Raw genomic sequence first — 25,227 nt, forward strand, 5'->3', positions numbered from 1 at the left:
TGAAATTCCTTTAGAAATGAAAGAAAACAAACTAAATGCTGTTTGGGGAAAAAATTCTCATCATAAACAATTATGTCTTTGTAACTGTCAAAACAAATAAAATTCTGAAGGTTTCTGAGGTTTTCGGATCGATATTTGGCATTGTCTAAAAGCAGACAAATGGAATCGGAAAACCTTTCAAGTTGAGCTTAACCCACACTCCGGAAATAACGAGGAAATTCTTTGCGAAACATTTAAAAATATGTCTAGTTTTGTTTGTTACAAGCTGAGATTGGATTCTTACATAGCAGTATAGTGTTTACACATGAGATCAGAATCATTGCTTCAGTAGAATACAGTCTTCTAAACTCTAATTATTTCAGGATGAGGGAAGACGTATCAAATTTATCACTTTTTTGTTCAGTTCATACACCGGAATCTTTGACTATAATGTTCTTCCTGGAGTAACTGAAAATTTTACGCGTCATAAATATTAGAATTGTTCATCCAGGGACCTAACTAGCGATAAAGATTAAGGTTTTCTGAATAATAGAATTTCCGATAATAAAAACTTATAAATTAACTGAATAAACGAATAGCAGATAAACATTCGTACACGACAAGGCGGTCATCGTAGTTATCTTTCTTAATCACTGACTTATAGTCTTCAGTTTGTGCACAACACGTAACTTCTCTATATCTCATTCCCTATCGCAGATGGTTACGTTTCCAACCCGTTTCCCAGACCAGCGAGAACAACATGCATCACTTCCCGATGACTGTGTAACGAATGCCCACAGCCCTCTTGGGAACGTCGATCATGCAGTGGTAATGGTTGAAATCGCCCTAAACTCTAGAGCCAAAACTGAATAGCCACTGCTCAAAACAACGAGATATTATAAAAAGGCTGACTGGGAATCCATCAGGGACCTAACCAAGAGCGCTCTATGGCAAAATATCTTTTCACTTCCTGCTGAACTTTGCGCAAATGAGACCACTGAATGGTTCAAAGCGGCAATTGAAGCACATGTTCCCACACGCAAATACTATAGCAGACCCAACTCTCCCCAATGGTTCACTTCAACTTGCGCAGCTGCCATAGCGCAAGGCAGCATGCGTACCGCAAATTTAACCGCCATAAGTCTAGTTCAAACAGGCAGAAGTATATGGAAGCCAGAAGTAACTGTCAGAAAGAAATAGCGTCAGCTAAGAGAGAATTTACTGAAACCACCCAAAAACGCATCGAAGCACAGAAATTAAAAACCCGCGACTTCTGGAAAATCTACAACAGCGTAGTAAATAATGGGCAATGAAGAATTCCCCCACTATCCAACAATCATGAGGTTGTTTGCTCAGCAACTGAGAAGGCTAACATGCTTGTCAGACGGTTTGCCTCCAACTCCATACTGGACTCTGCTAACTACCCCCTCCCTGATTTTCCTTTACAGACAGACGCCACACTAGACGATCTGAAAATCACCCCTGCTCAGGTGCATGCTATCATAAGAAAGCTTGACACTGCAAAAGCATGTGGACCTGATCTCATCCCGGCTGTGTTTTAAAAAAGTGCGCGGCCGAAGTAGCTCCAGTTCTTTCCTAACTTTACAACAAATGCCTTAATGAATCTTGCTTTCCAGACTGCTTGAAAACTGCTTCTGTAATGCCAGTTTTCAAGAATTCTGGCGAAAGAACTGACCCAGTAAATTATCGCCGCATTAGCCTCCTCCCACTTTTCGCCAAAATATTTGAGACCATAATTAACCAAGCTCTAGTCCATCACCTTACAGATGCTAAACTTCTGATTGACCAACACTATGGATTTAGCAAGCCCATTCCACAGCAGACATCCTAACTGTAATCTCATAACGTATATACCAGTCACTAGACAAAGCGGGGGAGGGTAGAGCGGTAGCTCTAGATATATCTATGGCTTTTGACAGGGTATGGCATGAGAGTCTTCTCAAGAAAATCAGATCATACGGCATCACTGGAAGAATAGATAACATAATAAGATCCTTCTTAGATAAGAGAAAAATCCAGGTTGTTCTTGACGTTCGTACATCCAAACAATATGATATAAATGCGGGTGTGCCTCAGGGGTCTATCCTTGGACCTCTGTTATTCCTACTATTCATAAATGACTTCCCTGACAAAATTCTGTGAGATGGGTATGTATGCTGACGACACCATGCTCTATAATAGACACGGCAGGAAAACAAATGAACACATATCTAAAGAAATGGCAGAAATACTAGAGGAAGACCTCTGATCTGTAGTGAAATGGGGACAAAAATGGATGGTCACCTTCAATGCTGCCAAGACTAAACTTGATTCCTTCAATAATTACAAGAAACCTTCCCTACCGCCAATAGCAATGGCCAATGACTCTTTATCTGAAAGCACATCTTTTAAACCCCTCGGCCTAACGTTCACAGGAAACATGAGTTGGAACAATTACATTGAGAACATTGCCGCTGCGAAGAAGATGGGTTCTCTCTACCGTGCTAGAATGCTATTAACGCCCGAAAGTATCCTATACCTCTATAAGGCCACCATTCGCCCATGTATGGAGTATTGTTGTCATATTTGGGCTGGTGCACCTTCCACTAGTCTCTCGCTCCTAGACAAGGTTCAAAAGAGTGTCGCCAATCTCATAGGTCCTGAACTGTCAGCTTAACTTCGGCCTCTGACCTATCGACGAAATATTGCATCCCTCTGCCTGTTCTACAAGTACTTTAACGATGAATGCTCTGACGAACTGCAAACACTTGTGCCCCCTCGACGTAAATACCCCAGACAAACTCGACAAGCAGCTAAATCCCACCCCTTCACAGTAGAGATCCCTAGATGCAAGAGGGCCTTTTACTCCAGTAGTTTCTTCCCCAGAACAGCTAGATTTTGGAATTCCCTTCCGGGTACATGTTTCCCCGACTGTACTGACATGCAGAAGTTCAAGTGCAACGTGAGCCGACATCTTTCTGCCTAACTTCCTACACAGTACCCATGATGCTTATGTCTCTGATAGTAGCCCCCTACAACAAAGTGGCGATGTGCCTTGTTTGGGGTGAAAATGTAATTAAAAAAAAAAAAATTAAGTTTTGTTTCTTTTTTTATGATTTTTACTTAATTTCTATTTTTACTATCCCACTTAGTAGTCCAGTGGAAGGATCTTAATTTTATAAATATGTTCGGTGTGATTACAAGCTTTGGACTAGTTTGTTGTACGATTTTTTAGTAGATAAATATTTGGTTTGGAATTTCCAAAATTTATCCACTCCAAGGACAGATATTATTTTATTTATAAACGTTATTCTGTATACCACGTTAGCTAACTCTTAGCGTTTTCAACGGATGGCAAATAACGGAATTCATTCATATTTTTTTTAGATGGAGGTTAATAATTTAGATTATTTAGAATTTTCGGGCTAGTATTCTGATCTTGATTGTTATTTTCATAAGATTTCGACTGATCTTCAAGTACATTTATTGTAATTTATATAAGCTATTATGTCGAACTCTGTCATCAATAGGGGTTTAGTTTATGAGGGTAGATATTATTGGTATGTTGGAGGTATAAATTAGTATGCTAGCTTTGCTTATTTACGTATAGCGCCACTAGATGCGTTGCATAGCAATCGGTTCAAAGTAGCAGTTTTTTCGGGGCCGAAGTTTGATCTTTCCCGCTTGTGATAATAATTGAATATACTTAAATAAATATGATACACTAATAAATTCAACCAGAATTAGTTAATAGTAATCAAAATATTTTAATCAAGCACATTAAATAAGCGTGCATATTTCCAGCAATTACTTTCTGGGATATTTACCAACAGGCTATAACAAGTAAAACTTCGATATAAAACCTTTAAACCTGCTGGTGCTATATCACGTAACAAACCGTACATTTTTGCAGTCATAACATAGCTAGTAAAAAAAAGACTGAATATATTCTTCGTAATGGATAATACATTTCAACATACCACGTTCGTGTTTCTTATAAAAATTCTTAGCAGGTGTTTGTCAAAATAAATAACATTTATTTTAATTGACGTTTTTCAAAGTTTAATTCTTCTTCTCAAAGCAAAATATTTTTCTTTTCTTTTGGCTGAAGTTAAAGTGTTCTAATTGGTGTCATAAAGAAGAATAGTGTTATGCATTTTAGTGCCTTTTTTTCGATGGTAAGGACTTTCCTGGCGTGAGATAAGTATATATATATATATATATATATATATATATATATATATATATATATATATATAATCAACTAAAATTGTGAAATATTTACAGATTACAGATTCTATAATATTGTATATATAAATATAAATATTAGAATCAATATTTATGACACAACCGCAATCAGATAAAAAGCTCAATATACGAGATAGAGCAATAGTATAACAAAAAATTTGGAATTAAATTCGGTAAATTAAACATATTACGACAAATTTATTATTCCATAAAGAATACAGAACTTATTTACTATAATAATTAAATATCCACCGACACTACTGTTTCATCCCTTCAAGAATCTTCAGTGCAGCATGTCACGATTAACACCAGTCGAAAGATTCGAACACGGCGACACACACTAGCTCTGGCTTGATTAGCAACACCGTATCCATTCGGCTACCGTTAACCGCGAGAAATAACGTTGAAATTAAACCTTTTATTTTGAAATATTTTTTTACGTCAGTCAGAGTGGTCTAATCATTATACGATGATATATGCATAAGAGTTAAATTGACCGACCTAATTCAGCAGAAAGTGCTCAACGATAAGAAATGAGTTTTTTTTTAAGGGGCTGATATAATTATTTATAATAATAATTGAATACCTGTGTGTAAAAAATTCATGCGAAAAGTGTAAATTATATATGTTCGTTATTCATTTTCAAATCTCTCTAGATTCAGCCACTCTGAGTCGTAGACGACGAAAATTAAATATAAGTAAATCGCAATATATCAAAACAGTCGGTGAAATGGACCAGCGGATAAGGACGTTTGGCTCATTGCCGTGGGGTCCCGATTTCGAACCTCACTAGATTCAGACACTCTGATGAGTCGGAGACGACGAAACACGTGTCAGTGGATAATTTTATTTTAAAAACAATATATATATATATATATATATATATATATATATATATATATATATATATATATATATATATATATATATATATCGCTCGCCATGTGGGGGTATCAAATTGGTTAAAGAGAAAATTATTCCCAACTCGCATTTAGGTAAAAATGCACTTTTGTAAATAATTGAATGCATTCAAGACGTATCGCAAAAACAAAAACAAACGATAACTACGTAAATCGCGATGTATCCGAACAGTCAGCAGGTGAACGAGGGGTAACGGTTTAGATTTCTTACCATGGGGTCCTGATTTCGACTCTCGCTAGATTCAGCCACTCTGATGAGTCGTAAACGACGAAACACGTGTCAGTGGATTATATTTTAAAAATAATATATATATATATATATATATATATATAAAATATGTTATAATTTTGTAGTAACTTCTTGTAAAGCTATGATATATATATATATATAAAATATGTTATAATTTTGTAGTAACTTCTTGTAAACCTATGATATATATATATATAAATAAAATGTTATAATTTTGTAGTAACTTCTTGTAAAGCTATGATATATATATATATATATATATATATATATATATATATATATACATATAAAATATGTTATAATTTTGTAGTAACTTTTTGTAAATCTATGAACGTCTTGAGCAACCACTCTTAATCTTTTACTTTACCGTGTGTTGTACATAGTTTTGTCAGTTTTTTCATTCCTTGCGAGGACTAGGAAAGAGATTAAAATGATTATTTCTAATTCCAGAAGGTCACCAATCCTAGATTGCGCACAGCATTACATCAAACAGAGGTGATTGAATCAATTTTGGAGAGGTCCTCAGTGATGTTTGTTTATGCATCCGTGACGAGGGCTGAAAAATAGATTAAAATTATCATCCTTAATTCAAGAAGGTTTGATTCCCAAATCGCGCACATGATTGCACAAACAGAGTTCATAGAGTTTATTTTGGAAATGTCCTAAATTGAGTGTGTTGTTTTGTTTTCTTTTTTTTTATTTTTCTTCATTCGCGTTTTTTTTTTGTTGGGGGGGGGGGTCATTCGAGTCCTGATAAAGAGATTAAAATTACTATTGCTACTTCGGGGGAGGAGGTTCACTCCCATTTTTATACACTTGTTGTACTATACAGCGGTATGTGGACTAATGAGTGAGGTGCCTACTTTAAGGAACGAAATTAAGGATGGTCCAAGTACATTTCCCTCAACACGATAGGGCGCCAGATGACTTGGCATAAAACTAGCAGAGTACTACAGTGTCCCTGATGATGTTGGGATTAAGATATAATATTGATAACTACGCTTTTAAATAAGTAGCACGAGTATGTTTTACTATTGGGTCACTATTTATCAAGATTAAAACCCACTCGAGCATAAGTATAACAGAGCGCGAACATACGTATGCAAATGAGTACGAAATGTGAAGTGACATCACTGTAATGAAAAAGACTATAGAAAGGTGATATAGCACATTTTAGGGGCGATCATGTGAGAGACGCCATAGCCGTAATGAGAAGTCACGCGTAGCGGGAGAATGAGAATATAAATGTCGCTGTTGCACGAAAAGATGTACTTTTTAATTATTCTTTGTCTGCTTTGCGACTAAGATGACAACGTGTTGGTTCCCGGAAAGGTTACAAAGTAAAAATGAACTAGATAGACCGGCCGTTAAATCAGATTTAATATGGAAATATATGGTTTGAAAATGATGGAAAGAAAAAAATTATGGAGGTATGATATTTAATGTATTAATTGACATTGAATTTGAAGAAGTTCATGTTATAACCTGCCTGGAATTGGTCCTGCGGTAACGTGTTCCATGGGCAGTTGTGCTTTGAAATAAACTGCTACTAGAAAATCCGCATGAAGCTAGGCACACACAATGAAAAAAAAAGGCAATTTATTTTTATTAGATTTACTTGACACATTTCTATGGTAGATGTCTTACAAAGAAGGATAAAAAATCAGAGCACAGTCGAGCATCTTTCATGGAAATGTGGATAGAGTAGAGAAAGAGTAGTTCCATCTTTTCTTTAAGGAAGAGGATTATAGAATAGAAGAGATCTACAAAACCAAAATGGCGGAATCGATTTTATACTCTGTCAATACAGGAAGGATTGCTGTGAGCTAGACATCACTAGATGTGTCAGCAGCATTCCATCTCAAGACGTGCATGGCGCTTGCTTCGAAATTAGTTTTACAGGCGTAAATTCGGTCATGTCTCCAACACAAATTAAATTAATTGTTAGGAACCATAGCTTTATTAGGTTATAACATAGGTAAACCGTGAAAATATTATAAACCAGAAATAATTAAAAGCAACCAAGTATATTCTTTTAAATATTTCTATTGATTCTGCGTGATTAACGACGAAAGTCATATTGAAAAATATATTTCGTTTTTTTTTTTTTAGATAATTGCAAATGAGCTATATATATATATATATATATATATATATATATACATATATAGCTATATACATATATAGCTATATACATATATAGCTATATACATATATATATAGCTATATACATATATATATCTATATATATATAGCTCTCTATATATAACTCTATATATATAGCTATATATATATAGCTATACACATATATAGCTATATATATACATATATAGCTATATATAGCTATATACATATATAGCTATATATATATACATATATAGCTATATATATAGCTATATACATATATTGCTATATACATATACAGCTATATATACATATATAGCTATATATACATATATAGCTATATATACATATATAGCTATATATACATATATAGCTATATATAAATGTATAGCTATATATACATATATATATATATAGCTATATACATATATAGCTATATACATATATATAGCTATATACATATATATAGCTATATATATATAGCTGTATACATATATAGCTATACATATATATAGCTATATATATAGCTATATACATATATAGCTATATACATATATAGCTATATACATATATAGCTATACATATATATAGCTATATATATATAGCTATATACATATATAGCTATATACATATATATAGCTATATATATATAGCTATATACATATATATAGCTATATACATATATAGCTATATATATAGCTATATATATAGCTATATATATAGCTATATACATATATATAGCTATATATATATAGCTATATACATATATATAGCTATATACATATATATATAGCTATATACATATATATATATAGCTTTATATATAGAGATATATATAGATATATATATAGCTATATATATATAGCTTTATATATATAGATATATATGGCTATGTATATATATATATAGCTATATATATATATAGCTATATATATATATAGCTATATATATATGTATATATATATATATATATATATATATATATATATATATATATAGCTTTATATATATATATACATATAGCTATATATATATTCCGACCTTCTTCAGAAGCATATTTTCGGGCTTAGGAATATATTTCTGTCGAACTCGTGAATCAGGACAGAAATTATCCCTGATTTAATCCAGGCTGAGTAGCATGCTCTCAGACAATAAATCATGACGTAACGGATAAAGTACATGTAATATTCATTTAAGTGATACTTTATGGCGGTTAAAGGCACAATCCTCAGTTCTGGTGATACACAGAATACTATTGCGAATTACTTACGACTTTTTCCCCGGTATTGGCTGACGGAATTAAAGCACGTGTGGTTCAGTGTTTCTTTTTCTTTAGGTAAACCTAGAATCTCGTTTCGTGATGTCGTTTACTTATTCTAAAATATATTTCCAGCATCGTTTCCGTGTGGCGCTGTATCTAAACAATACAAGAAATACCAGAAAAGACTTTCAGAATGGAATACGATACAAAGCAAATGGATACGCATCAAATATAGAGTTCCGTTCTTAATTGCGTACAGATTCACGAGTTTGAAAAGAAAGATTCCCGAGTTCGACAATATACCCCTGAAGAAGTTCGGCGTTCAGATGGATCGAAACGTTGTGGAAATTGTAGCCAAGATTAAAACAGTAATTCGCATAATCCAAATCGTAGGAAGATAATTTTAATTCTTCAACTGGATCTTTTCGAAGATAACCATTTTTTTTTTAATTTGAAAAAATGTACCGGAAGAAAATCAAAAATAGCATCAGTCGAGATGTTGTGTAACTAACGTCCAAGATAAAAAAAAATATTAGTCTAAATAATGTAAATGTAATAATATTCGTACATGAGATATAGATTTGCAGTGTGACACATGACGGAGTTATTTAAAACCGAAACAAGACGGGCCGATAAAGCGAACCGCACATCGACGAAATTACACTTTAAATATATGTGTGGCAGACCAATGAAAATATATTTAAAAATAGTATTTCTTAATTAAGCGTGGCGGATTGATGACAGACCGACGACAGACCGATTTTCCATCACCTCTACAAAAATGTTCTTTTATTCTTCCGGATGTCTAACTTAAAAGAGAATTCAACAGGGTTGTTTTCCAGAAACTTCCTATTTGTGGAAAACGTTTCCGAGAGAGTTCACCGCTGTGAGACACAGGATAGTCAGCTACAATTCCAGATATAAACCGTTCTCCTAAGTCATCAAATTTTATCCGTTGTATCTATAATTTTTAATCATCTCATAATATTGATCATAATTCAACAGAAAGTGTATCCATATAATTTAAGCCTTATCCTTTAATGGCGCGTGGCCTTGACAAGTAGCGACTCATTTGTATAGAAAACCCGTTCTCATGCTTGGACGTATCTAAAAATAAAGAATGTGACAATTCAATCTCCGTGTCTTACGATAAAAAGCTATTTAAAACTCCAATCTTTGGTTTCACTTTGTGTGACATTCACAGAAGGAACTCATATTTTTTTTAATGGAAATAGCTCTAGACAATACAGGAAACCACTTGATATAAACGAGTTTTACAATACTACTTCAGGGTCAAAAAATAGCCAAAGATAAGCGTCAGTTGGATAGATCCCAACCAAGATAAAAGCAATCTTCACTCTTTTTCATAAAATCTCCTGTGGAATGTGAGGACTAAAGGACAAAATAATGGAAGCGAAAGTTACGAGGTTGCCGAAAGTAAACCCAACGTCAAATGTCTACTATTCTTAATTTTGCTACTACAAGGGAAGAATAGCTTCCCTTCTACAATCATGTCCTTCGCGGCCTTTTGGCCAAGATCAAAGTGTAATATCTGTTCCGGCAGATACTGCAAGCTATGACTATCTATGACTAGCAAAGACCAGATGTGGGGGCAACCCCACATGCCTGACCTTTAACCAGCTCCCATTTCCCACCTCTCGGGAGCTGGTCCCCTTTTTCCCTTCCCCCTCCCTTCACTCCTCACATTAAAAATTGGCCTTGTGCCTAATTTGCTCGGTGGGGGAGCAAATAAATACCATCTGTTCTTCAGATGCGGCACTTCCATTTCTCGTTCTCTTTCAGTGGAGGAGAAATCCTTCACGACTGAGACAATTTTTTTATTTTTGTACTTTTTCTCCACGTTTAAAAACGACCCTGATGTCTAACTCTGTCCCGTGGGGAGGCATTGTAAATAGGTACAATCATGTCCTTCGCGTCAGGCAGAATTTAGATAGAGCTTGTTGCAATGGATTCCCGCCTGTAAAACACATTACTACAAAGCTGCTTCCATGTTGATTACAATTTTATCAGCTTGTAAACAACTTTTTATTCCAAAATGACCCGGGTTTTTTTTGTTTTTGTTTTTTTTGCAAAGAAATCACCACTTATCAAGGCCCGAAGGTCACTCGAGGATAAGAGCGCATGTAATTTAAAGTGATAGTGTAGTAATCGTTAATGGTGTAGATTGGGTAGAATTTTAATTATTCAAGGGGACAGCTCAACAAGAAATTATTTACATTGGACATTAAGGCTAATATATTGTACTCTGCCGGGAAGCAGGTCAGTAGAACAGTGTTCCACAGGCAGGTACTTGTAGGAAATAAACTTTGTTCATGGGATATGCGTTTAGATTTAGGCACAGACAGAAAGTGGGGAAAATTGTTGATAGTGGTTGTAGCTAGTTGAGTGTTTTTTGTGATAGTTTGGCAAGGATGGACCAGAGATTGGAGTTCAAACGAGCACTTGAATGAGAATAACGATAGAGCAGAGGAAGTATCAGCGTTTAGTAAGTTATCAGCCCATACCCCTAATTGATGTCAGTATACACAGTGTTCCTCATTTATCGACCGATAATCATTCCGTCCCATTAATCCTTAAGCTTGCGTAATTCCTGGCCTTGACAAGTGCTGACCCAATACTAAAGTAGACGTAATACAGGGTCCGCCTGACCGACAAAACCTTTTATAGAGACGCGAGGACGCACGTACAGAGACTGACTTTACGGTTTGGCATTTCTCGTGTGTTTCTGTGTTCCTTTGTCTTTAGGTAAACCTTCAATCTCGTTTCGTGATGTCGTTTACTTAGTGTAAGATATATTTACAGCATCATTTCCGTGTGGCGCTGTAACTAAGCAATACAAGAAATACCAGAAAAGACTTTCAGAATGGAATACGATACCAAGCAAATGGATAAGTAATCGTGTAACTTTCGACTTCAAAACAACCAATGATTGTTGACTCATAGCAAGAATAACGTTTGCTTTTTCTGTTGAATTATGCTATTCTTGTATCGACAACAATCTCTGTAAGACTGAATTTCAAACGATGGCGCACACGCATATACGAAACTATTCCATGTATATTTTTCGATCGCATTTTCTTCATATAATAAATAGAGAAAAGGCGCATCTTTTTTTTTAATCCATGAGCGAAACGTTCTTAAAATTTAGAAATAGATATGATTTGCAATGCTATTTATTTACAAAAGCAAATGATACGTGAATATGAGAAAATACTATTTAAAAAATGAGGATAAAGAACGTATTAGTAGTTGAATGGAAAATCCTACTTGCCTACAATCTGTAGATTTTTTAAACTAGGAATTTAAAACTTTAAAACTTTAAATGTCTTCTTTACGCATAAAATACATTGTAAACTGAATAAACTTATTTTCTATAACTATATATACACTTATTTTCTATAACTATATATACACGAGGAAACTGTAGGCATAGGATAGCTATTGTACACAGAGTAATCTGTAGACATATAAATATATACTTTATTTAGGCTAGCTACTGTATATATAATATAATATGTAGACATATATAAACTTTATTTAGGCTAGCTACTGTATATATAATATGTAGACATATATAAACTTTATTTAGGCTAGCTACTGTATATATAATATGTAGACATATATAAACTTTATTTAGGCTAGCTACTGTATATATAATATAATATGTAGACATATATAAACTTTATTTAGGCTAGCTACTGTATATATAATATGTAGACATATATAAACTTTATTTAGGCTAGCTACTGTATATATAATATAATATGTAGACATATATAAACTTTATTTAGGCTAGCTACTGTATATATAATATGTAGACATATATAAACTTTATTTAGGCTAGCTACTGTATATATAATATAATATGTAGACATATATAAACTTTATTTAGGATAGCTATTGTATATATAATATAATATGTAGACATATATAAACTTTATTTAGGATTGCTACTGTAAACAGAATAATCTGTAGACATGTATAAACTTTATTTAGGATAGCTACTGTACATCCAGACACCAGGGCAACGCCGGCCACTCATGCTAGTATATCTATAAAAGTGAACGTGTCTGTGTGTGTACATTTCCCTACGCAATAACTCTGTCAATTTTTAGTCTACAGACTCGAAATTTGATATACATGGTACTGAGATTAGTGAAAATCGTTGTGATTCGTTTTCGGCCAAAAATATAGCTGTTAAAGGGTCAAAGTTCAACGATTTGACCTTTGAGAACTCTTCCAAACTCCTCCGACAATTTTGGGTCTAAACACTTGAAATTTTAGATATATGTTCCTTGGACATGGATCTAACTTAATAATTTGATTTGAGCCCAAAACAATACATGTTAAGGGGTCATAATAGGGGTTAAATTTTTAAAAGTTGACCGCTTTTTTTTTTTTGGTCAGCATATACCTCCAAATTCCCGGGCAACGCCGGGCTGAAATGCTAGTATATAATAAACCTTACTGTGCATAGCTACCCTAAGGTAAATCTAAAGGTAGTGTGCATAATAGACATCACTATAAACTGATTGAACTACATTTGAATGAAAAGCCGACAGAAATTGGCAGAGAAATATGATGGAAATTTAATTACCGTATAGCGTAAGGAAAGAAAGCGCCATTGGTTTATATAGCCAATGAAAGCCAAACGTTTTATGTGTTAGGGAAAACTATAATCTAGGGACCGATGAGACTGGTAAAAAGGGTTGTTTTATACAGGAAGGAAAATAATCTATATATCTATAAAAGTGAACGTGTCTCTGTGTGTCTGTCTGTGTGTCTGTGTACATTTCCCTACGCAATAACTCTGTCAATTTTTAGTCTACATACTCGAAATTTGATATACGGGGTACTGAGATTTGAGAAAATCTATGCTATCAGTTTTCGGCCAGAAATTTGGCTGTTCAACGATTTTACCTTTGAGAAGTCTACGAAACTCCTCCGACAATTTTGGGTCTACACACTTGAAATTTTAGATATAGGTCTCTTGGACATTGGTCTAAATTAATAACTTGATTTGAGCCCAAAATAATAAACATTAAGGGGGCATAATAGGGGTCGAAGTTTAAAAAATTGACCTGTTTTTTTTTGTTTTTGTTTTTTTTGCTCAGCATACACCTCTAAACACCCGGGCAACGCCGGGCTGAAATGTTAGTAGTTTATAATCTAAGTACAAGTGTGGGCGTGTATTTGTGGGGACGTTTTAAATAGGTAATAATATCTAATAGTTTTAAAACAGTAGGAGCCTTATATAAAAATAACATGTACTTATACAAGGAATAGTTGAATTTCAATTTCTGGCATGTTACTCTTAACGCATTTAACACAAACGCCTCTGTGTAGTACACTTGCCATAAGTATATTTGCATAATACTACATGCAGTGCATATCATTTGAATAAAATCTGAAACAGACATATATACATAATATATAATTTAATGATATAAATGTGTGTGTAGAAGATAATAGTATAGTAGTAGTAGTAGTAGTAGTAACAGGAGGAATAGGCGGAGGAGTAGTATAACGCTGAATGAACTAATATCAATTACGCTGAGCTTTTTTTTCCTCTAATCACATAAAATAGTAAAGTATTTGTTGGTTATGGTACGACTTTGGTTTTTTATTTGATTTTGTTTTTGTTTTTCTTGTTTGTTAGTTTGTTTGTTTTTTTGGGTTTTTGTTTTTTGGTCCCCCGACAAAAGGAGGATGGACCTGTAAATTCACCCTTGTCCGTCCGTTCGTCTTTCCGCACTTATCTCAATAACTACAACTTGGAATTTTTTTGAAATTTTGCACAAACATTAAACATGATATGAGTAAAAACAGTAACAGAACGGATTTTCCGGGAAAAGTGGTAACTAACTGATTTCTATCTAATTTTGTTTGTCTATACCTGGCGATAACTCCTGGGTGTACCCCAGGGGCTCTTTTAGGGTTAATAAAAACATTCCATTATTGGGGACTATTTTACCATATTTGTCCAAAAATATTCTGTGTATGTCTATTTAGCAGTTTTGCATGGTTCTGAACTCAGATTTTAATATGTTAAGGTCTAGTGGAATTTTGGGGCTGAATGAAAGTGGGGGGCATATAATGGATTTAGTCATTTCTTTTTTTTTTTTTTTTTTTTTTGTATGGTGCAGAACTCAAATTTACATATGTTAATGCTGAAAAGTGCACCGTTTGTTCATTTTCACTAGGATTTGACGTCCACTGAGGACTTTTGGGGCTAAATGGGAGAGGGGGCAAATGTTGAACTTTCACTTTTTATGCTTCGTTCATGTGCACTCACGGGGACAATGCATGCTTCACTTGTTTCTTTTAATCTATTTTAATTGTCCTAACTGGCTGTAGTTTGCAATTTACACATAACTCATACATCTTTTACACATTTAATGTCTCCTACTTTCATCCATATCGCAATACATATTTGATCCTCGGCTCTTATTTTTTTTTACAATATTTCTACTCCCCCTTCCGTTTTTTTACGGTGTTTATAAACATTTTCAGCTAATGAAGCTATCTATAAAGCAGAAAAGCGTAATAGTCCACTATGATCAGCACAGAATATATAAATAACATCTAATTCGATTACTATATTGTCCAATTGACTGCTGTACACTTTTAACCCTTATCCTCGAGTGATCTCTAGCCTTGATATGTGGTTACGCCTATTTAAAAACAAACTCACAGTTAAAAGGATATAAAAAGAGAGAGGGGTATAAAAAAATGTAATGACTTCATAAGGATTGGAGGTTTTTGTCAAATAAACCACTTTTGAAAACTCGCGTTTCCTTCGTGCAAGCAATTTTAACCGAGCTAATTTTAACATGGGCTAAGATATATATATATATATATATATATATATATATATATATATATATATATATATATATATATATATATATATATGTATATTATTCTATGAAATATGTCACAAAGTTTAACAAGGTTCTTTAATATAGATCCACACAATATTGTGATAAGTGTTTCAGTGTGAACAGGTATGGTATAATAAATTATGGGGTCTATCTATTTTATTTTTACTTTCATCATATTTTGCTTTGGTTTTGATACCCCCAAATTCGAAGCTATTTGTTTACAACCCTTCCTTTTCCTAACCTATCATACTTTCATAACTCAGAATCAATTTTCTGTAGGCTGTTTGTGAACCCAGTAAACGACGGATATTTTTGCTAGTATATATATATATAGTAAGCTATTACTTTCACTACACCGATGAAGACTGAAGGATCGGTCGAAAATTATGTACCTGTAAAAATGTTTTTTAATTTTTTTTCATAATATTATTTTGTATTCCTGCCCGTCACCAATTGAAAACGAATAAAAAAAGTTATAAGCTTTTTTTTTTACTTTTCGCATTCTTTTTTATACATTTCCATTCATATATATATATATATATATATATGTGTGTGTGTGTGTGTGTGTGTGTGTGTGTGTGTGTGTGTGTGTGTGTGTGTGTGTGTAGAGAGAGAGAGAGAGAAGAGAAAGAGAGGGGAGATACATGTTACATAGGAACTTTATTGCGGTATCAAGTCAATAAGAGATACTCCTCTTTTAGTTTCCTGCTCTTAAGCTTTTTCATCCAGATAGGTTTCCCTTACTATAAAAAATTATTTTTAGTTTTACATATGTATGTGTGTATGTGTGTGTGCGTAATATATGTGTGTGCGTAATATATATATATATATATATATATTATATATATATATATATATATATATATATATATATATGTTCTTTTTAATTTATATATAAAATGTGTGTATATTTTTTACCAACCTTTTGCTCATCACATTCAAGTATTTGGGTCCTATTACTTGAGCAAGCAGCACTGACCTCTTATGTGTGTTTTCAATTAGGAATTTGTCTATCTTGTGGTGCACTGAATATCGATCTGTCTGGATTGCGAAACCTAAGAGTTGTCTTCAGCGTTCTTTTCGTTGTTGCCTCTTACCGATTCCGCTGGAGAATCAGTGCAGCAATATACTTTGTGCGGTTTCTGTTGTTCTACAATGATAGGTTGTTACTTGTTTAAACGCGAAAATGTTCAGCCCTCCAAACACGTCTCGCCGCGGCATCTCTATTTAGTCGCTAAGTATCGACCGAGTGTATTTGCGGGCGCAAATTACACGGCAATGAAGTCAGGGCATAAGTGTGCGCCATTTATTGTTTCAGGCGGAAAGAAAATTTTACTTTCCTTTTTCTTCGCTTGATCACAATAATTTATTACATCGCGTTCCTGCTCCCAAGAAAACGAACCGAAAACGACCCTCCTCTTTTGCGTTCTTCGAGTTGACACGCGCTATAAAGACAGAGAGAGAGAGAGAGAGAGAGAGAGAGAAAAAAACTTGTAATTATATAACAGTGATTCACCTCTTTAAAAAGGGCAAAACGTAGCATTTGTTAAATACGCTGATATTTTGCTAGTGTACCAACACTTATCAAGGTTAAAATCCGCACGAGGATTAAAGGTGATAAAGATGGACAGATTGTCAGTTCGGCGACGCATGGAAAATATCATAAGAGGATTTAAAATAGATGAACGTTTGAGTATGGGTCATCACAAAATTCGAGAAGTGTTATGACAGGTATTTACTGATATATGATTTCAATCGTGTTGTAGATCATTCACGTGCTAATGTTAAAGTTTTGAAGATGAAATTCTTTTTACGTTTTTTATTTTACAAGGGAGATAACCACCACTTATCAAGGTCCGAAGGACACTCGATTTAATGAATGTAAAGTGGTAGTGTCGCCATCGTTTATGGTGTAGATGGGGTAGAAGATATATATTATGTTATTCAAGGGGACAGCACAACACGAACTTTTTTAGACTGAACTTGAAGACTACTCTATTGTAATCGGCCGGAAACCAGGTCAATGGAACAGTGTTCCACAGGCGGGTAGTTTTAGAAAAGAAGCTTTGTTCACGGAATTGGCGTTTAAATTTAGGCACAGATAGAGAGTGGGGAAAATTGTTGAGAGTGGTTGTAGCTAGTCGGGTATTTTTTGTGAAAATTGTTAAAGAGTGTGGGACCATAGACTCGAGCGCACACGAGCACTAGCCATTGAAGTAACGATGGAGCAAAGACAAGCTCGCAACGTCTCTTCTGTGGGAGGAGAAAAGAGCATCACTTACTAGGTTTCGAAGCCGGTTTTGAACTCTATCAAACCATGACTTCTATTTGTTAAGTACACGTGTGCAGAAAGAAACGCTTTTTTGCAATTGCTGTTGTTGATGCTGCTGCTGATGATGATGATGAAAATGATGACGAAGATGATGATAACGATGATGATTTCATCCCTTAGTTTCGTATCAATCAGATGATTATTTTGCATTCGTTTCCTTAATATCTTTCTAGTTAGAAATACTTCTAGAAATAGATCGGGTACTTACCAGAAGAATCACGTGAAGGTTGCCAACATCCCTAAGTGAAAGCGTTTTTTGTGGAACGAACTTCGCACATCGATGCTATCAGTCAGCGTCGTTTATCATTTGGCCAACGTCACCACCCAGCAGTTGTGGTAGTGAGACGAGTTCTTGCCAGGAATGTCCTACGTGGAGGATCTAGAAATTTAATCTCATTTGAGTACCTCCTACAATGATGATGGCAGAAAAAAACGACTAGCAACACCTCTTCTGTGAGAAAGAGTCTCTAGATTGCGAAGTCGTCTATACTCTGTTAAAGCAGGAAAGGGTGTTATGATCGACACCTTCCAATATGTGACAGCTCTACTCCCTCTCACGCATGAGGATATGCCTGAAAAACCTAACGCCATCAAGTAATGGCCGACTAATAAATGTATATATTGTTGCAATATTTTGTATATAATAAAGGATATGATTAAAAAAATTGAAGGTGCTACTTATAATCACTCTCGATAGGAACTGACCAATCAAATTGAGCCACGTTCTGCTATCAACCAATCAGAAACCAGAATTGCTCCATAAAAATATTGAATCTTTTAGTATTCCCGTATATAATTTTTTTGTGTCCACACGAAAAAGGATCTTTTTGCCTACAAAATATTAAAATCCGAGTCTTGTACAGAACAGCTACCCACCAAAAAAACTTTTCTCACCTTCAGGACTTGTACAGAATAGGTACCCATCGGAAACTTTTCTTAAATTAAACATGGTTTTCAATTCAAAATATGATACGGTAAAACCCTGGGATACTGCATTAAAAGTAGTAACAAAATACAGTACATTATATAATGCACTTGTATATAATCAAATAATATTATAAACAACAGCGTAAGGCGAGACAAATACCGTAAGCAGGGACCGAAATCGGCATTGGTACCTGAAAAAAAATATCCTAGGGCCAGCGTATCCCGGGCTTCTACTATACACATGAAATTTCGAGTAGGTATTAAGATCGGTAGTTTCAGGAGATGCCATGTGAAATTCAACCCGTTAGACTTCGTGTAAGGCCTGCGCCTCGTCTGTAGGATAATATTCTAATTAGAAATACTGAAGTCATGTGTATAAATGCTTGCTTTAAGTGTTGATTATTATACATAATATATATATATATGCGTAATAATTGTGGTTTAAATGTTGAGAGAAGAACACGGAGGCTTGAATACAGTCAAGATTTTAATACACACACATACGCACGCACACGCACATAAATACACACACACACACACACACACACACACACATATATATATATATATATATATATATATATATATATATATATATATATATATATTCGAATCCTGCGTTCGGATGTGTCTAACTGATGAACCCAAATAAGGGCGAAACTCGAGTCTTGAATTTCCGGTTCGTTGACTGTCATGGCTCTTGTGGGCTGCGACGTTATTTGGCTGTGGAATTTATTATAAATAACCCGCAGCCCACAAGAGCCATGACAGTCAACGAACCTGAAATCCAAGACTCGAGTTTCGCTCTTATTTGGGTTCATCAGTTAGACACATCCGAACGCAGGATTCGAAACCCGAGCCTGTTGCATGCGAGGCAAGCATCGTTGATCATTGACTGTCATGGCTATTATGGGCTGCGACGTTATTTGGCTGTGGAATTTATTATATATATATATATATATTAAGGATGATTGATTATGTATTAAGCAAAAGTTATTGTTATTTTCATGGAAAATGCTCATCGAAGCTTCAGTCTAGGCACAATCTTTTCACAGTTTCATAAAAATACTCCTCCATCTACAACCGCAATCAACAGTTTTTCATACTTTCTATCTGTGCTTAAGTCTAAACGCAAATTCCATGAACAAAGCTTCTATCCTAGAACTGCTCGCCAGTAAAATTCTGTTCCGCTGGCGGGCTTTCCGGCTGACTAAAATATGGTTGTTTTCAAATTCAATGTAAATAAGTCATTATTAAGTCCACCTCTTCAATAATAAATTATACTCAATTTTCACCATTAACGATGTTGCCCCGGTGACCACCGTACATTTATTAAACATTATCTCCGAGTGGCCCTTGTGCCTTGAAAAGTAATGACTTACTTGTTAAAAAATTCTATATTATTATTATTATTATTATTATTATTATTATTATTGGCTCACAAGGATCTTCACACATGTCTTCAGAGATCTTACCCTGAAAACAGCCTGTGGTGTTCCCTGGAAGCTGACGAGTCTCCCCAGGTTTCCAGTACTCTCCACCTCTTTCAATAACATTTGCAAATAAATTTGCATCATCGCAACAGCTGCTTGCCATTGATTTCTTGTATCATTATTATTTGAGCAGTTCTTCGCATGTTGTCAAAAATATATATATATATACGTATGTGTGTATAGATATATATGATGATATATCTTACTATTTTTTAATACGCGTATTGTAAGGTAATATAATGTATTGCATATACAGTATATTACATCTGCTGAGCAGGAAGTATATCTATGGCACGTAAGTTACACCTGTAGAAAATGTTCAGATATTTTTTAGTCGTTCAATAAATTTAAAAATTTACGACGTGAAATGGTTAAATTTCAAATCAAAAGATTTTTATTATTCTGTGTAAGACAAAGAATGCATTTGAAATATTATAACTCCTTATCTTATAAAATTTTGATGTGTATCATCTCTTCAGAGGAGATGTAAAGTTGTGTATAATTTTCCTTGACTAAAAACGCGAAAGAAAGTAAAATTCAAATGAATTAAACATAAAATTAAGATATGCGTTGTGGTCGTCATTACGTAAATTAATGTCCCACATTAACATTATCTACGACGTTATATATATATATATATATATATATATATATATATATATATATATATATATATATATATATATTAAATTGAATTTAATATATATATCTATATTAAATTGAATTAAAACAGTATTACATCTGGGCAACGCCTAGCGGCCTGCTAGTATATATATATATATATATATATATATATATATATATATATATATATATATATATATATATATATATATATATATATACTAGCAGGCCGCTAGGCGTTGCTCAGATGTAATACTGTTTTAATTCATAGCGGCCTTCTAGTATATATATATATATATATATATATATATATATATATATATATATATATATATATATATATATATACATACATACTAGCAGGCCGCTAGGCGTTGCCCAGATGCAATACTGTTTTAATTCATGCAGATTTAATATTTATTATTAAGACTCTTAACTTGTCGGTGTCAGCATCCAATTGCCGACCACTACGCTTATCATCTTCAAGACTATCGTCGCTGCCACGAAATTTCTTAAACCACCATTGTGTTATGTATTCAGTAGTGGTTCCTGGGCCAAGAGCTTCGTTGATATCGCGAACTGCTTCAGCAGCTTTTCTGCTTAGCTTGAATTGAAATAAGAAAATTGTCGAATTTGCTTTTTTTCCGTTTTGTAATCAACATTCTGAAGAGAAGACATAACTGTTTTTAAAAAGATTGTAATTTAAAGGTTTTGGTGGAGCGGAAAATGCTCTTTGAAATAATGTATAGAGTATAAAATATTATAACGGAAACTTACTTAAAAATACATCATTTGAGATCAAAATTAAAACTTTCGCAAGGATCTTGTAAACCTAATATACATGTGTGTGTGTATATGAAAGAGAGGGAGGTATGTTAATAGAGAGAATGTTTCTCACTTAAGAAATGCATTAAATATACGACTAGCGTAAAGTTATACATATATATGGAGAGGTAGACTAGTCTGGGAGTGATAGTGGGAAGATATTTGTAAATATCAGCCAATTAAAAGAGCGTATAAAATACGAAAGAAATCGTTTTAGTGCACAACGTTTACCAATTTGATTAATGAGAGAAATCTAATGCATTTATGTAAATATTAGAAAGAGAAAAATGTCCACTACTAAATTCGATACAAACGCGGTGAGCAAATTTGCTTTTCCTGACTAATCGATTGGGAAACAGTTTATATATTAGTAAATACATGCAATCAGAATAAAAAAAATTGACCAGAGAAATCGTTTCGTTATTAACTGCTTTATTTACTTGGTATAGCCCGGATCATGCTATGTAACACTATTTTTCGATTTTACTAGTAAACAAGCATGATACAAAGTAGACCCTCTGTGAGTTTTACGGGGCGCTTATTATTTATGTTCTTGATCTGCTGTGCGAATAACACTCATGATAATAACAGTAGTATTAATAATCTTGATTATACAAAATCCTTATCAGAAAAATTCAGAAACATAATATCCAATTACTATCTCTGTCTCTTGTTGCCATCCGTCAGTCTAGAAAACTATGGGTTTGCGCTTGTAGAGGTTGTTGTTGAATACCGTCTTCTGTGACTGAATGAGCCTATTTTCAATCTACATTGTTGGTTGCAGACATCGCAGGTGAAGGTCTGTGCGTTGTGTTGGTGGTCTATTGGATGTTGTTGACTGGCTTTCCTGAATAACCTTTTGGTCCCTGCTCTTTCTGAGATGGACCTTTTCCCAGTGGTCAGGCCTTTGGTTACCGTTTGTTTTCAGATGCTCGAACTTTGGGCTCCCAGCTGGTAGGGCCAATATGCTTTCATGTCACGTTTGCATACGTCGGCATAGCGGAGATGATGTCGATCAATTTTTCTTTTGTCAGTAGTAAGTTTACCATAGAGAATGTCTTTTGGGATTCGCCCATTGTCCATGCAGTGTACATGATCTATATAGCGTAGGTGCCTTTGACGAAGGTGGGGTGAACATGGAGAGGATATCAGCCCTTGCTATATATCTCGACTGATATATAAAATGAACTTTGTCTTTATGTGCGTGCGTGTATGAGTTCCATTTTAATTTTACACGAAAGGTACGTGATGCATCTGGGAGTGTCCTTACGTAGATTTTGTATCGGAATGCGTCCGATAAGTAGCGAAAATCGATAATCGAAAAATTTAAGAAGGAAGTCCGATTTTGACGAAAGTTAGCACTTTTACACAACCTAACATCGCAAGTGCAATTTTTATAACCGTACAAACAGAAAGGCATAGCCTTAAAAATCAACTGTTGGTTATTTTATACGACAAGAGCGATGTGGAAATTAATATTTCTTTTAGGATCACAAGTGAACTATGATGCTTGACTTTTGAACGTTTGACTTTAATTCAAGTGATTATGTAAAAACAATTTCAAAAAATCGAAAGTTGGTTCTTTGATAAGATAGGGGCGCGTTCCAAATGAGCGTATACTGTTTAGCGCATAATAACTGGCGTTTGCATTTTGAACTTTAAGCGAGCTATTATTTACAAATAAGTGTATAAAATTAACAGTAGATTCTCTACAGTGCATTTAGACTACAATGTACTGTGGGCTAAGTCACTGCAAAGAGACATGAAGTTTCCTGCTGGTACATTACAGTTGGGGACGGTCCCTTACTAGAGCAGGCAATTAATCGATTTGATTAAAAAATGGGCGATTTTACTGATTTCAATGACAATAAAAGTAGGAGAGGATGGAACATTTGTTAATCCTCATTAAACCCTGGACAACATCGAGACTACACGCGAGTTAAATTATAAAATAACGATTTAATGATATCAATGGACTAAAAGTTACGCATATCAAAACTCACACACGCAGATAGATGTAAACCTGTTTAATAATGTAATACATTTATTTTTATAAATGACATATCAACCCATTTAGATTTTTATAATTGCGAATCCGGTCATCTTGATATACGGTAGGACCTCGGGATACGGCATTAAAAATTAGTAACAGTATAGTATATAATACACATGTGTATAAGAAATAGCATTATAAATAACACCGTGAGGGGGATAAACACCGTAACCAGGGGTCCGAAAAACATCGTATTCTACATCATAACCTGAAACAAACGTGTTCTAGAGACACCGTATTCCGGGGTTCTACTGTAAGTTTATTTTTTATGCCAAGTCGGGCTTTTATTATCAGCACGAAAGTTATGTATATGAATCCTTTCTTGCGACATATTTTTGAGACCTAGTCAAACACTGCCAGTCTAAACTTTTCAAAATTCTCAAATTTGATTCTCGCCACTCGATGAAGTTTAGTGTCGTCCTAAAATATTTCATCTATGTAGATGTTTATAAACGGTGATCATAGGAAACGGATGTTTTTAATAAATAACAAAAAACTAAACAGCCCCTTATGCAAGTTTAAAGACTACCTTCATCACTCCCTATCCCAAACTCAAGGAGTGCAAGGAGCGTTCTAAAAAATATCCGTTTCCCGTGACTCACCCTGTATTTCCAAACGTTGTAGCCGTAAAAGTAATATTGTTGGACGTGGAACTATATTGCTAACTTGGGATTTACCTATAAAACTAAGTCAATAAATTTCCCCGCAGAATAATGATAAAAAGTTGCCAAATTGATCTGTACCAATTACTTTAGTATTGTAGCGTTGTTTCAAACTGATGTCGTCTTTTGAAGTATCGAATCATAGCAATACAAGGCATAAGCAGTGTATCGAAAGGACATTAAGTTTTCGTTCAACTATGCATTTCTGATACGGAATCCAAGAAATGTCACGGGTGAATGATTTAATAACACAATTCTTTCCTGCATCTCAACTATATTTTTGTATTAGTAAACTGGAATCTGTTTTTTTTTTAGATGAGGATTGATTATTCATACTATTTGCCTACTGTTCTCATCTTTGATGTTATTTTCAAAATGTTTCCGTCGATGTAACTGAAAACCGTTGGGTCCTTCAGCCTCATTTTCTTTCTCACTTTCAGCCGGAACTTCCTTCAAGGAGGGACTTTCCTATCCTCTCACCGTTTTCTCTGCTTAAGCAAGTCCAACGTAAACAAGTTCTTGATGAACCGTCACCCTAATAATCCAATTTACAAAAGTCCAACTACTTATGTTTACTACGCAATAATCACAGTGACTAATGTATACCCATTAACCCTTATCCTG

General features: G+C 34.2%; 1 protein-coding gene and 1 pseudogene across 1 annotated transcript in view; both read left to right on the plus strand.

Annotated features, from left to right (window-relative positions):
* Positions 1-25,227, plus strand: part of LOC145267281 (zwei Ig domain protein zig-8-like) — a 750,978-nt gene that overhangs the window by 243,394 nt on the left and 482,357 nt on the right. The gene's annotated exons all lie outside the window — the stretch shown is intronic.
* Positions 10,295-10,458, plus strand: LOC145275134 (U2 spliceosomal RNA; annotated as a pseudogene).

The sequence above is a fragment of the Euprymna scolopes genome, chromosome 4, assembly GCF_053919585.1.
Source record: "Euprymna scolopes isolate OS-2025 chromosome 4, ASM5391958v1, whole genome shotgun sequence".
NCBI lineage: Eukaryota > Metazoa > Mollusca > Cephalopoda > Sepiida > Sepiolidae > Euprymna > Euprymna scolopes.